The sequence below is a fragment of the Delphinus delphis genome, chromosome 1, assembly GCF_949987515.2.
Source record: "Delphinus delphis chromosome 1, mDelDel1.2, whole genome shotgun sequence".
Taxonomy (NCBI): Eukaryota; Metazoa; Chordata; class Mammalia; order Artiodactyla; family Delphinidae; genus Delphinus; species Delphinus delphis.
In genome coordinates, this window is record NC_082683.1 from 109,931,362 (window position 1) to 109,944,122 (window position 12,761).

Consider the following 12,761-nt stretch of genomic DNA (forward strand, 5'->3'; position numbering starts at 1 on the left):
TGAGACTTGAGAAGAGTCACCAGATAAGCATGTGCCAGAAGACCAGGACCTAACCTTTCTCTCAAGCTCAGCCACATCTTCACTACTATAAACCATTTAAATATTATAATAAATGGCTATAAAAATGAAATTACAGTATATAATATATAATTGGGAAAACATAAAGTTGTTCAAAAATGAACACATCTAATAAACTGCCAAGAAAAATCACTGCTTATATTTTGCTCTATTTAGTGTTAGGTGTTTTCTCTTTTCATAAACCCACAGACATGCATACATGTCTTTCAGCTTACTGATCTGAGATCCTTTATCTTTTGCAACATAGATGCCTCCAGCCGTTAGTTGCTCTCTATGCACTGCATCACATTTATCCCTAAAGGTCTTCTACGTTTTATTTGCATTTTCATTCATCCCAAAGTATTTTCTATTTATTTGTTATTTCTTCTTCGAGCCATTGTTTATTTAGGAATGTGTTTCCAAACTCAAAGATGTCACAGAAACAGAGACTAGAGTGGTGGTCAGCAGGGGCTGAGGGGTTCGGCAAAAGAGGAGATGTTGGACAATGGGTACAAACCTGCATCATACGATGAAGAAGCTCTGGGAGTCTACGGAACATCATAGTGAGTCTAGTTAATAACACTCAGTTGTGTAGTTGAAACTTGCTCAGAAAATAGACCTTAAGCATTCTCATCACGCACACACACACACACACACACACACACACAATTACACGGACATAGGCATATTTAAATAGTTAATGGTGAAGTGATTAATGTATTAAGTGACTGATGGTGGTAATCACTGCACAAAGTACACATATGTCAAATCATCTCATTATGCACCACAAATATGTCCAGTTTAATTTGTCAATACGACCTCAATAACACCGGATGGAAAAGGTGAAAGAAAAACCATCCTACAAAACCGTAAGAAAGTTTCAGAATCTTTGTGTGCCTTGTCCTCCTTGCCTCTCTTAGGCTCTGATACTACTCTCTGAGAGAGCTTCCCTTAACAATTCTTCTCTGCGGGCTTTGTATCCACCTCACAGTGGATAATCCCTTCTAGTCACCTATACTGACCACATCCGAAGTAGGTAGTGTGGAAAGTGGGGAAAGGAGGGCTGGAAAGTCGTTACAATTCTTGAAAAATCAGTGTTTTTTGTTTTGGCACATACTTTATTTAGTTGTCAATTCCCTCAAAAACTTATTAGACACCTGACATAATTCATTCTTCCAATCATTTCTCTGTCCCAGGGACCTCACTCAGGTCCTCTTCTGGAAGTAATTTTCTGGCCTGATTAAATTCCTGCCTTGATCCCTGAACATAATTCAACTACCATGAGGCTCCCTGACACACAGGTGGATAGACTACCACTTCTGCCTCTTTTCTCTGTTGGTACAGTCAACTGAAATTGGACTTCAAGTTCAAAACCACTTCTAATCACATATCTTACATTTTAGGGCTTACAAGTGTTGAGTTTCCTAATTCATCAAGCTTCTGAATATCTGGGCTATTTTTTTCTTTCCATTTTTCTTTATTTCTGAACTGCCAACCAGAAATTTTTTTCTGAACATACATTAATTGAAATACCCTGGTCAAATCAACAAGTGACCAATATTTGGTCTGCATCTCAGAATACCATGGACAACCATTACTGCAAACATTTTGCCATTGAATCAAATGTATCACCACATTTATGGATTCCAATATCAGATTCCTTGCCAACCACCTCCAGACTCTAAGCCAATGCCATAATTTTAAGATTTTTTTATAGAAGCCTCCCACCTCAAAGAGTAATTTCTGTGTCAGGTCAAATAACACTAGCTAGAGGAGAGACAACTCCCAAATATCAGTGTTGATTTCTCCCTCATGTAATAGTCTGCTAAGCGTTGGGCAGTAATCTGGACATCTTCTTTTTTCCTGCAGTTCTGGCATCTTGGACTCCTTTACTTCTAGGACCACAAGAAGAGATATGCTTAAAGAACACAACCCTTTTCACGGCTTACTGGATCTGTAAGCTATACACTTAGAAAACAAGTTGCATAGCAACAGTCATTTTGTAAATCTAGGTAAACATTGGAAACCCAAGTGTCCCCCCAAAGTGGGGTCAAATCGGTCAGGAAAGTAATTTCAGACGTGAGAAAATATAATAAGACACTGAGGTTGTTGAGTTTTGCAGTAAGAAGAACGTGTTGTGTACATGGAGAGCAGGCAGCACTTTGCCTGGCAAGGACCCTTTACACTTCCCTTTATTTGTACTACCCATGAATTCAGAACTACTATAATTTTATGCAGAATATCCCAATAATTTCCCAAAGCATTTAATGTGTCACATGATGTTATAAATACGGTTAAGTTGGAAAAGAAGAGGAACACAGAATATGAAAGTGTAATATACTTTAAGAATCTCCGTATGTGCTGTGCTCGGTATGTCTGAGCCTCTTTCCTGCTAGAGCAAACATGGTGATGGTGGTGACAGTGATGATGACAGAGATAATGATGACTTGCTACCTCACAAAGTGCTAATTATGTGCCCAGCATTGTGGCAACTGAATTACACACATTCATGTAAATTTTATGCCTAAGCCAGTTGGCACTGTAAAGGTGATTTTCCCCACATTTTAGTAAAGGGATTGAACTTCTGAGGAGTTAAATAATTTGTTCCTCAAATCAATCAAGCAATAATTAAGAAAATAACCTGGATTTGAAATTATATACAAATAATCATCGATATAACTCAAAATTCACATAACACTGGTTGTGAGAGCCTGAAATTTGGATCGAAGAAGGATAGAAATCAACCAAAATTATGATATGATATTGCTAAAAGCAGGTTTTCAAAGAAACAAAATACTTTTACCATCACAAAAAAAATTGTATTTTATTCAGGAAATGGAGGATAAGTAACAATTGCTCATCTGGCAGAAACCGCTGCCTAGATGACAGACACACACAGAAGACAGTGGGAGAATCCTCAGAGGGCGCTCAGGAGGAGAGATGCTGCTCTTCCCTCTGAGGCTCTGGGATGCTTTTTCGGATACCTCCCAGAGGGAAGCAGCATAGCAGACTCAGATAGGAAACCTCTGACCGTCAGGAATCCCCACACGCACACTGCAGGCTGAAGGGTGGAAAGCTTCTCCTGTATCCATGATAGGCTTTGAAGAGAAGATGAAGATGGAGCTGTGGAACTAGATGAGCTGATTGTCCTTATCCTTTCCAGAGGCAGATAAAACCTGAAGCTGTTACTTGTCCTTGGGTGGGCACTTCTGCTGGCATTGCTCGGGAGGTGGCACAGGAGTGCATTTCTCAGTGCACTTTATAGGTGGGCAAGGGTCTGTACCCTTTTTAGGTGAGCAAGGATCAGGGCACTTTGTTGGGCACACTGGAGGTATCTTGCACTGCTGCTTGCACTGCTGCTCTTGAGAAGACATCTTTCTGGAGTCTTAATATCTGAAAGAAAGTATATGACCATGTTCACCAGAAGGAATTCCTTCAGAGAGAAGACCCAAAGCTTTGACAACTCAAATAGACAGGATCTCTCCAATCTCTAAATATGGGTGTTAATCTCTTTAATACCTTTTAATGAATTTCTGACTTCTCTCTCGTTCTTTAGCAAATCTATTCATCAGCCCAGAGACAACCTTCTCTTTTCTCATACAACATTTCCAAAGAAAATATCTTTTTTTAAAAGAAACCAGCAGTGTTTTCTCTTTTGGTTTCTTTGTTCTTCTTTTTTTAATGAAAACCTCATCTTTAAAAAAGGCCATCACAAGTTCTAAAATCCTGGGCAAACTCACAAGCAATTTCTATCACCATTTTTTCTCATGAGGTCCCGACACGATTACTTATGTACAAAGCAAAGGGCACTCAGGATGAATGTAAGGGCATCACACCTTCTAAGATTAATGCCTCTGAAATCACAGCAGAGGTCCAACAGAAAGGCACAGAAAAAGGTAAATACTTTACTCTTTATCCCTTCATGTCAAAATTTCTTTTTAATTTCTTGTTCAATAGAGGAATTCAAACTAGGTATCAGAAATCTAGTAAATACAATATAACATTGTGCCCAGATTCCAGGTTCCCATCCACTAAGTAACATTATACTCTTGATCATAACTTTGGACCCATCAAATTTGCGGTCTCCAGCATAAACTCAACATTCGGGGGCCCGAGAACAAAGTTGAACTGAAGAATCATACTCACCAGGTTCTCCAAAGTCAATCAGAACTCGAGTAGCAGGAGGATAGCTGTCACTGTCGTGCAGCAGAGGCCCTTTTTATTGGTGTTTGCTGCCCCACCCAGGGGGAAGCGGAGCTACCAAAACCGGCCTGGTTCAGTCATTTCCCAACCAAATGCAAATCCATCCATAACTGGCTTGGCAGGGACTCTGAAAACAGGAAATGTCCTGCGCCAGGATCTCCTCACTAGATTATGTTCTCATGACTCACAGAGTCCATGCCTTAGCTCTCCGTTTCAGCGGTTTATGGCAGTGGGAGGATTTTGAAGCTCCTCTAACTTGCAGACAAACGTTCCGTTTCTTGATTGGGGAAGATGACCCTTTTCTATCTTTCACCTTCCTTGACTTCTAAAACTGCCTCCCTAGTTGCACTTGAACTGGTGGCCATTTTATTGTACATACTGGTTTGAGAAAGGCCTGGCTACCTGGTGACACCGTTCTCTTTATCTCAAGCCCCTCTTATAATGCATTTCCTCTTGATCCATGGCTTGCTAAGTGAAGTCTCTTCTCCTCTTCTAAAATGGACTGAGGGAAGGTTGCGGATCATCTCCGATGACTTCCCACCGTGATACTTAAATACGTTTAGTAAAGTGGTCACCTCTAGGGACCCCCTTTCACTGCTTTGCTCCTTCAAATTAAGAACATCCAGCAGTCACATTCTTATGAACTTTGTAAATCTGTTTCACTTCCGGCCACAAGGAATTCACTAGGAGCGTAGTTTCGTCTACCATAATTCCAATCAGCTGGCAGATCAGAACCTAGACTTACAATACAAACCAAGCCTTTTACTCATACCTCCCAAACGTGACATACCACCAGCTCTTACCTAACTTCTCCCAAAGGACCTCTTTGGATTTCTTCAACTTTTGAAGAAAGCTCAGAGGAGTGTTTAAATATTCTGGCTTCCTGTTCCTTTGAAATTTTTGGAAAACCCTATCTAATATGCAATGCCATTCAAGTCACTAATTTTATATGTATTTAATAGTTACGAATTATTTAAATACGTGTTTTGTTTCACATCAAGTCTAAGGGTAAATTACAGAGAAAGTTGATATCCCATTATTAAAAATGCAGTCACTGAAGTTCATTGCCATTCATATACAACTTCTTAATGATTAATAATAAGTTTCTTAAAATTTTAACCTACGTTTTACATTTTCCATTTTGCTCACTGTGGAACATATGTCAAATAAGCCTATTTCCTGCTCTACTTTCTTCATAGAATTTGTCGGTGTGCTGGAAGGAAGGTTTGGCGGTTAATTTATGGGTCAGCTTCCCTGGCATATGGTCCCCAGTTAACTGGTCAAACATTATTCTGGGTGTTTCTGTAAGGATGCTTTTGCAAGAGAGTATTATTTACATCAGTGGCCTGAGTAAAGGCAGTTGCCTTCTCTAAGCTGGGAATTGCTCTTCCAATCCACTGACCTCCTCAATAGAACAAGGCTGACCGTCACCGAGGTAAAAGACGATTACCCTGTTGGATGGGCTTCCAGCAGGCTTTCAGCTCTGCAGATTTTGAGTTTACCAAACTTTGTAATCTCTCTCTCTCTCTCAATCTCTCTCTCTCTCTCTCTCTCTTTCTCTCTCTCTCACACTGTCTCTCACTTTCGGTAACACATTTCTCTCTCTCTCTCTCTCTCTCTCTCTTTCTACATATATATATATATATATATATATATATATATTTATACATTACAATATTTAATTTGAATATTTCATCTGGCTTATCATGTACAAGATTACGTATGGTCAATTAAATTAAAACATTTCAAAGTTATTATAAAGTGAAGTTAAAGTAAAAAAATACTATTATTACATGACACCTCTGATGTGGAATTATGACAAATATAATGAACTTTTAGAAAATAACTGAAGTTCAGGAACCAGTGCCCTAGCATGTTCTCCAAATACCTTATTTCTACCTTTTCAGAGATTCAGCTGTCAAGAGTTCTTCTACAGTTCCTCTCTTCTCTCCTGGACCTGAGCACTACTCTTTTCTCTGCTGCCCCCTTGGGCACTGAAGCTTCTCGTGATGGGCCGTGGCTGGTGAAGGGCCCTGTCTGGTTTAGAAATAAAGTTGCAACTCTCACTTTATATTACTGTGGAATGTGGGAACACATGTTTCATGGAATCAGGGTGTCCCTCTCACCTGACATGAACACTGCCCTAGAGTGCCGTCGTGTGCTTAAAATTCCTTTATCAGGAAATAAATCCCTTGTATTCCATAAGTAAATATCAAGTTTCAATTGTGTGAAACCAAAAATAGATATAAGATACCATTTAAGACTCACAGCATCACATATAAGTGATTGAGAGTGGGGTCGGGAGTGGAGAGAAGATCAGAGCTCTAAGGTCTGAAATCTAGATGAAATATGGACTTAGGGCTCACCTGAAATACTTGCTTTCTTCTGCTCTTTCCAAACATGTTTTATGGCTTTGAAGACAGTAATATGAAAAGGTTTTCACTGTTTATTCTCAGTCTTCCTTTTCAACCCTCCAGAACCCTCAACCTGCCATATTACCTTCACTGCCCCATATATACAACATAACTGTCCAAGTTGGTACTCTGACATGTTGCCCATGCATTTAGTAATAATCCTTTCCTATCTTTCATATTCTACCTGCAGTCTGAAGGAAGAACTGACCTAGTAACGTGTCTTGGGCAATTAATCAGGAAGCTTCTTAGGAATGTCATTTTATAATGGAAAAGGAGGAAGAAGAGGAGAATGAAGAGGAGAGGAAGAGAAAGAGGAGACACTTGAGACTTGAGAAGAGTCACCAGATAAGCATGTGCCAGAAGACCAGGACCTAACCTTTCTCTCAAGCTCAGCCACATCTTCACTACTATAAACCATTTAAATATTATAATAAATGGCTATAAAAATGAAATTACAGTATATAATATATAATTGGGAAAACATAAAGTTGTTCAAAAATGAACACATCTAATAAACTGCCAAGAAAAATCACTGCTTATATTTTGCTCTATTTAGTGTTAGGTGTTTTCTCTTTTCATAAACCCACAGACATGCATACATGTCTTTCAGCTTACTGATCTGAGATCCTTTATCTTTTGCAACATAGATGCCTCCAGCCGTTAGTTGCTCTCTATGCACTGCATCACATTTATCCCTAAAGGTCTTCTACGTTTTATTTGCATTTTCATTCATCCCAAAGTATTTTCTATTTATTTGTTATTTCTTCTTCGAGCCATTGTTTATTTAGGAATGTGTTTCCAAACTCAAAGATGTCACAGAAACAGAGACTAGAGTGGTGGTCAGCAGGGGCTGAGGGGTTCGGCAAAAGAGGAGATGTTGGACAATGGGTACAAACCTGCATCATACGATGAAGAAGCTCTGGGAGTCTACGGAACATCATAGTGAGTCTAGTTAATAACACTCAGTTGTGTAGTTGAAACTTGCTCAGAAAATAGACCTTAAGCATTCTCATCACGCACACACACACACACACACACACACACAATTACACGGACATAGGCATATTTAAATAGTTAATGGTGAAGTGATTAATGTATTAAGTGACTGATGGTGGTAATCACTGCACAAAGTACACATATGTCAAATCATCTCATTATGCACCACAAATATGTCCAGTTTAATTTGTCAATACGACCTCAATAATACCGGATGGAAAAGGTGAAAGAAAAACCATCCTACAAAACCGTAAGAAAGTTTCAGAATCTTTGTGTGCCTTGTCCTCCTTGCCTCTCTTAGGCTCTGATACTACTCTCTGAGAGAGCTTCCCTTAACAATTCTTCTCTGCGGGCTTTGTATCCACCTCACAGTGGATAATCCCTTCTAGTCACCTATACTGACCACATCCGAAGTAGGTAGTGTGGAAAGTGGGGAAAGGAGGGCTGGAAAGTCGTTACAATTCTTGAAAAATCAGTGTTTTTTGTTTTGGCACATACTTTATTTAGTTGTCAATTCCCTCAAAAACTTATTAGACACCTGACATAATTCATTCTTCCAATCATTTCTCTGTCCCAGGGACCTCACTCAGGTCCTCTTCTGGAAGTAATTTTCTGGACTGATTAAATTCCTGCCTTGATCCCTGAACATAATTCAACTACCATGAGGCTCCCTGACACACAGGTGGATAGACTACCACTTCTGCCTCTTTTCTCTGTTGGTACAGTCAACTGAAATTGGACTTCAAGTTCAAAACCACTTCTAATCACATATCTTACATTTTAGGGCTTACAAGTGTTGAGTTTCCTAATTCATCAAGCTTCTGAATATCTGGGCTATTTTTTTCTTTCCATTTTTCTTTATTTCTGAACTGCCAACCAGAAATTTTTTTCTGAACATACATTAATTGAAATACCCTGGTCAAATCAACAAGTGACCAATATTTGGTCTGCATCTCAGAATACCATGGACAACCATTACTGCAAACATTTTGCCATTGAATCAAATGTATCACCACATTTATGGATTCCAATATCAGATTCCTTGCCAACCACCTCCAGACTCTAAGCCAATGCCATAATTTTAAGATTTTTTTATAGAAGCCTCCCACCTCAAAGAGTAATTTCTGTGTCAGGTCAAATAACACTAGCTAGAGGAGAGACAACTCCCAAATATCAGTGTTGATTTCTCCCTCATGTAATAGTCTGCTAAGCGTTGGGCAGTAATCTGGACATCTTCTTTTTTCCTGCAGTTCTGGCATCTTGGACTCCTTTACTTCTAGGACCACAAGAAGAGATATGCTTAAAGAACACAACCCTTTTCACGGCTTACTGGATCTGTAAGCTATACACTTAGAAAACAAGTTGCATAGCAACAGTCATTTTGTAAATCTAGGTAAACATTGGAAACCCAAGTGTCCCCCCAAAGTGGGGTCAAATCGGTCAGGAAAGTAATTTCAGACGTGAGAAAATATAATAAGACACTGAGGTTGTTGAGTTTTGCAGTAAGAAGAATGTGTTGTGTACATGGAGAGCAGGCAGCACTTTGCCTGGCAAGGACCCTTTACACTTCCCTTTATTTGTACTACCCATGAATTCAGAACTACTATAATTTTATGCAGAATATCCCAATAATTTCCCAAAGCATTTAATGTGTCACATGATGTTATAAATACGGTTAAGTTGGAAAAGAAGAGGAACACAGAATATGAAAGTGTAATATACTTTAAGAATCTCCGTATGTGCTGTGCTCGGTATGTCTGAGCCTCTTTCCTGCTAGAGCAAACATGGTGATGGTGGTGACAGTGATGATGACAGAGATAATGATGACTTGCTACCTCACAAAGTGCTAATTATGTGCCCAGCATTGTGGCAACTGAATTACACACATTCATGTAAATTTTATGCCTAAGCCAGTTGGCACTGTAAAGGTGATTTTCCCCACATTTTAGTAAAGGGATTGAACTTCTGAGGAGTTAAATAATTTGTTCCTCAAATCAATCAAGCAATAATTAAGAAAATAACCTGGATTTGAAATTATATACAAATAATCATCGATATAACTCAAAATTCACATAACACTGGTTGTGAGAGCCTGAAATTTGGATCGAAGAAGGATAGAAATCAACCAAAATTATGATATGATATTGCTAAAAGCAGGTTTTCAAAGAAACAAAATACTTTTACCATCACAAAAAAAATTGTATTTTATTCAGGAAATGGAGGATAAGTAACAATTGCTCATCTGGCAGAAACCGCTGCCTAGATGACAGACACACACAGAAGACAGTGGGAGAATCCTCAGAGGGCGCTCAGGAGGAGAGATGCTGCTCTTCCCTCTGAGGCTCTGGGATGCTTTTTCGGATACCTCCCAGAGGGAAGCAGCATAGCAGACTCAGATAGGAAACCTCTGACCGTCAGGAATCCCCACACGCACACTGCAGGCTGAAGGGTGGAAAGCTTCTCCTGTATCCATGATAGGCTTTGAAGAGAAGATGAAGATGGAGCTGTGGAACTAGATGAGCTGATTGTCCTTATCCTTTCCAGAGGCAGATAAAACCTGAAGCTGTTACTTGTCCTTGGGTGGGCACTTCTGCTGGCATTGCTCGGGAGGTGGCACAGGAGTGCATTTCTCAGTGCACTTTATAGGTGGGCAAGGGTCTGTACCCTTTTTAGGTGAGCAAGGATCAGGGCACTTTGTTGGGCACACTGGAGGTATCTTGCACTGCTGCTTGCACTGCTGCTCTTGAGAAGACATCTTTCTGGAGTCTTAATATCTGAAAGAAAGTATATGACCATGTTCACCAGAAGGAATTCCTTCAGAGAGAAGACCCAAAGCTTTGACAACTCAAATAGACAGGATCTCTCCAATCTCTAAATATGGGTGTTAATCTCTTTAATACCTTTTAATGAATTTCTGACTTCTCTCTCGTTCTTTAGCAAATCTATTCATCAGCCCAGAGACAACCTTCTCTTTTCTCATACAACATTTCCAAAGAAAATATCTTTTTTTAAAAGAAACCAGCAGTGTTTTCTCTTTTGGTTTCTTTGTTCTTCTTTTTTTAATGAAAACCTCATCTTTAAAAAAGGCCATCACAAGTTCTAAAATCCTGGGCAAACTCACAAGCAATTTCTATCACCATTTTTTCTCATGAGGTCCCGACACGATTACTTATGTACAAAGCAAAGGGCACTCAGGATGAATGTAAGGGCATCACACCTTCTAAGATTAATGCCTCTGAAATCACAGCAGAGGTCCAACAGAAAGGCACAGAAAAAGGTAAATACTTTACTCTTTATCCCTTCATGTCAAAATTTCTTTTTAATTTCTTGTTCAATAGAGGAATTCAAACTAGGTATCAGAAATCTAGTAAATACAATATAACATTGTGCCCAGATTCCAGGTTCCCATCCACTAAGTAACATTATACTCTTGATCATAACTTTGGACCCATCAAATTTGCGGTCTCCAGCATAAACTCAACATTCGGGGGCCCGAGAACAAAGTTGAACTGAAGAATCATACTCACCAGGTTCTCCAAAGTCAATCAGAACTCGAGTAGCAGGAGGATAGCTGTCACTGTCGTGCAGCAGAGGCCCTTTTTATTGGTGTTTGCTGCCCCACCCAGGGGGAAGCGGAGCTACCAAAACCGGCCTGGTTCAGTCATTTCCCAACCAAATGCAAATCCATCCATAACTGGCTTGGCAGGGACTCTGAAAACAGGAAATGTCCTGCGCCAGGATCTCCTCACTAGATTATGTTCTCATGACTCACAGAGTCCATGCCTTAGCTCTCCGTTTCAGCGGTTTATGGCAGTGGGAGGATTTTGAAGCTCCTCTAACTTGCAGACAAACGTTCCGTTTCTTGATTGGGGAAGATGACCCTTTTCTATCTTTCACCTTCCTTGACTTCTAAAACTGCCTCCCTAGTTGCACTTGAACTGGTGGCCATTTTATTGTACATACTGGTTTGAGAAAGGCCTGGCTACCTGGTGACACCGTTCTCTTTATCTCAAGCCCCTCTTATAATGCATTTCCTCTTGATCCATGGCTTGCTAAGTGAAGTCTCTTCTCCTCTTCTAAAATGGACTGAGGGAAGGTTGCGGATCATCTCCGATGACTTCCCACCGTGATACTTAAATACGTTTAGTAAAGTGGTCACCTCTAGGGACCCCCTTTCACTGCTTTGCTCCTTCAAATTAAGAACATCCAGCAGTCACATTCTTATGAACTTTGTAAATCTGTTTCACTTCCGGCCACAAGGAATTCACTAGGAGCGTAGTTTCGTCTACCATAATTCCAATCAGCTGGCAGATCAGAACCTAGACTTACAATACAAACCAAGCCTTTTACTCATACCTCCCAAACGTGACATACCACCAGCTCTTACCTAACTTCTCCCAAAGGACCTCTTTGGATTTCTTCAACTTTTGAAGAAAGCTCAGAGGAGTGTTTAAATATTCTGGCTTCCTGTTCCTTTGAAATTTTTGGAAAACCCTATCTAATATGCAATGCCATTCAAGTCACTAATTTTATATGTATTTAATAGTTACGAATTATTTAAATACGTGTTTTGTTTCACATCAAGTCTAAGGGTAAATTACAGAGAAAGTTGATATCCCATTATTAAAAATGCAGTCACTGAAGTTCATTGCCATTCATATACAACTTCTTAATGATTAATAATAAGTTTCTTAAAATTTTAACCTACGTTTTACATTTTCCATTTTGCTCACTGTGGAACATATGTCAAATAAGCCTATTTCCTGCTCTACTTTCTTCATAGAATTTGTCGGTGTGCTGGAAGGAAGGTTTGGCGGTTAATTTATGGGTCAGCTTCCCTGGCATATGGTCCCCAGTTAACTGGTCAAACATTATTCTGGGTGTTTCTGTAAGGATGCTTTTGCAAGAGAGTATTATTTACATCAGTGGCCTGAGTAAAGGCAGTTGCCTTCTCTAAGCTGGGAATTGCTCTTCCAATCCACTGACCTCCTCAATAGAACAAGGCTGACCGTCACCGAGGTAAAAGACGATTACCCTGTTGGATGGGCTTCCAGCAGGCTTTCAGCTCTGCAGATTTTGAGTTTACCAAAC

The 12,761-nt window shown here is 39.7% G+C and overlaps 2 long non-coding RNA genes across 2 annotated transcripts; both read right to left on the bottom strand.

Annotated features, from left to right (window-relative positions):
* Positions 1-2,854: 2,854 nt before the first annotated feature.
* LOC132422639 (uncharacterized) lies at positions 2,855-4,341 on the bottom strand. The gene is made up of 2 exons (XR_009518864.1): positions 4,204-4,341; positions 2,855-3,450 (listed from the first exon to the last, which is right to left on the bottom strand). It is a non-coding gene; the product is annotated as an uncharacterized lncRNA (long non-coding RNA).
* A 5,507-nt stretch (positions 4,342-9,848) lies between these two features.
* LOC132422643 (uncharacterized) lies at positions 9,849-11,335 on the bottom strand. Its single transcript, XR_009518866.1, has 2 exons — positions 11,198-11,335; positions 9,849-10,444 (listed from the first exon to the last, which is right to left on the bottom strand). It is a non-coding gene; the product is annotated as an uncharacterized lncRNA (long non-coding RNA).
* Positions 11,336-12,761: the final 1,426 nt, after the last annotated feature.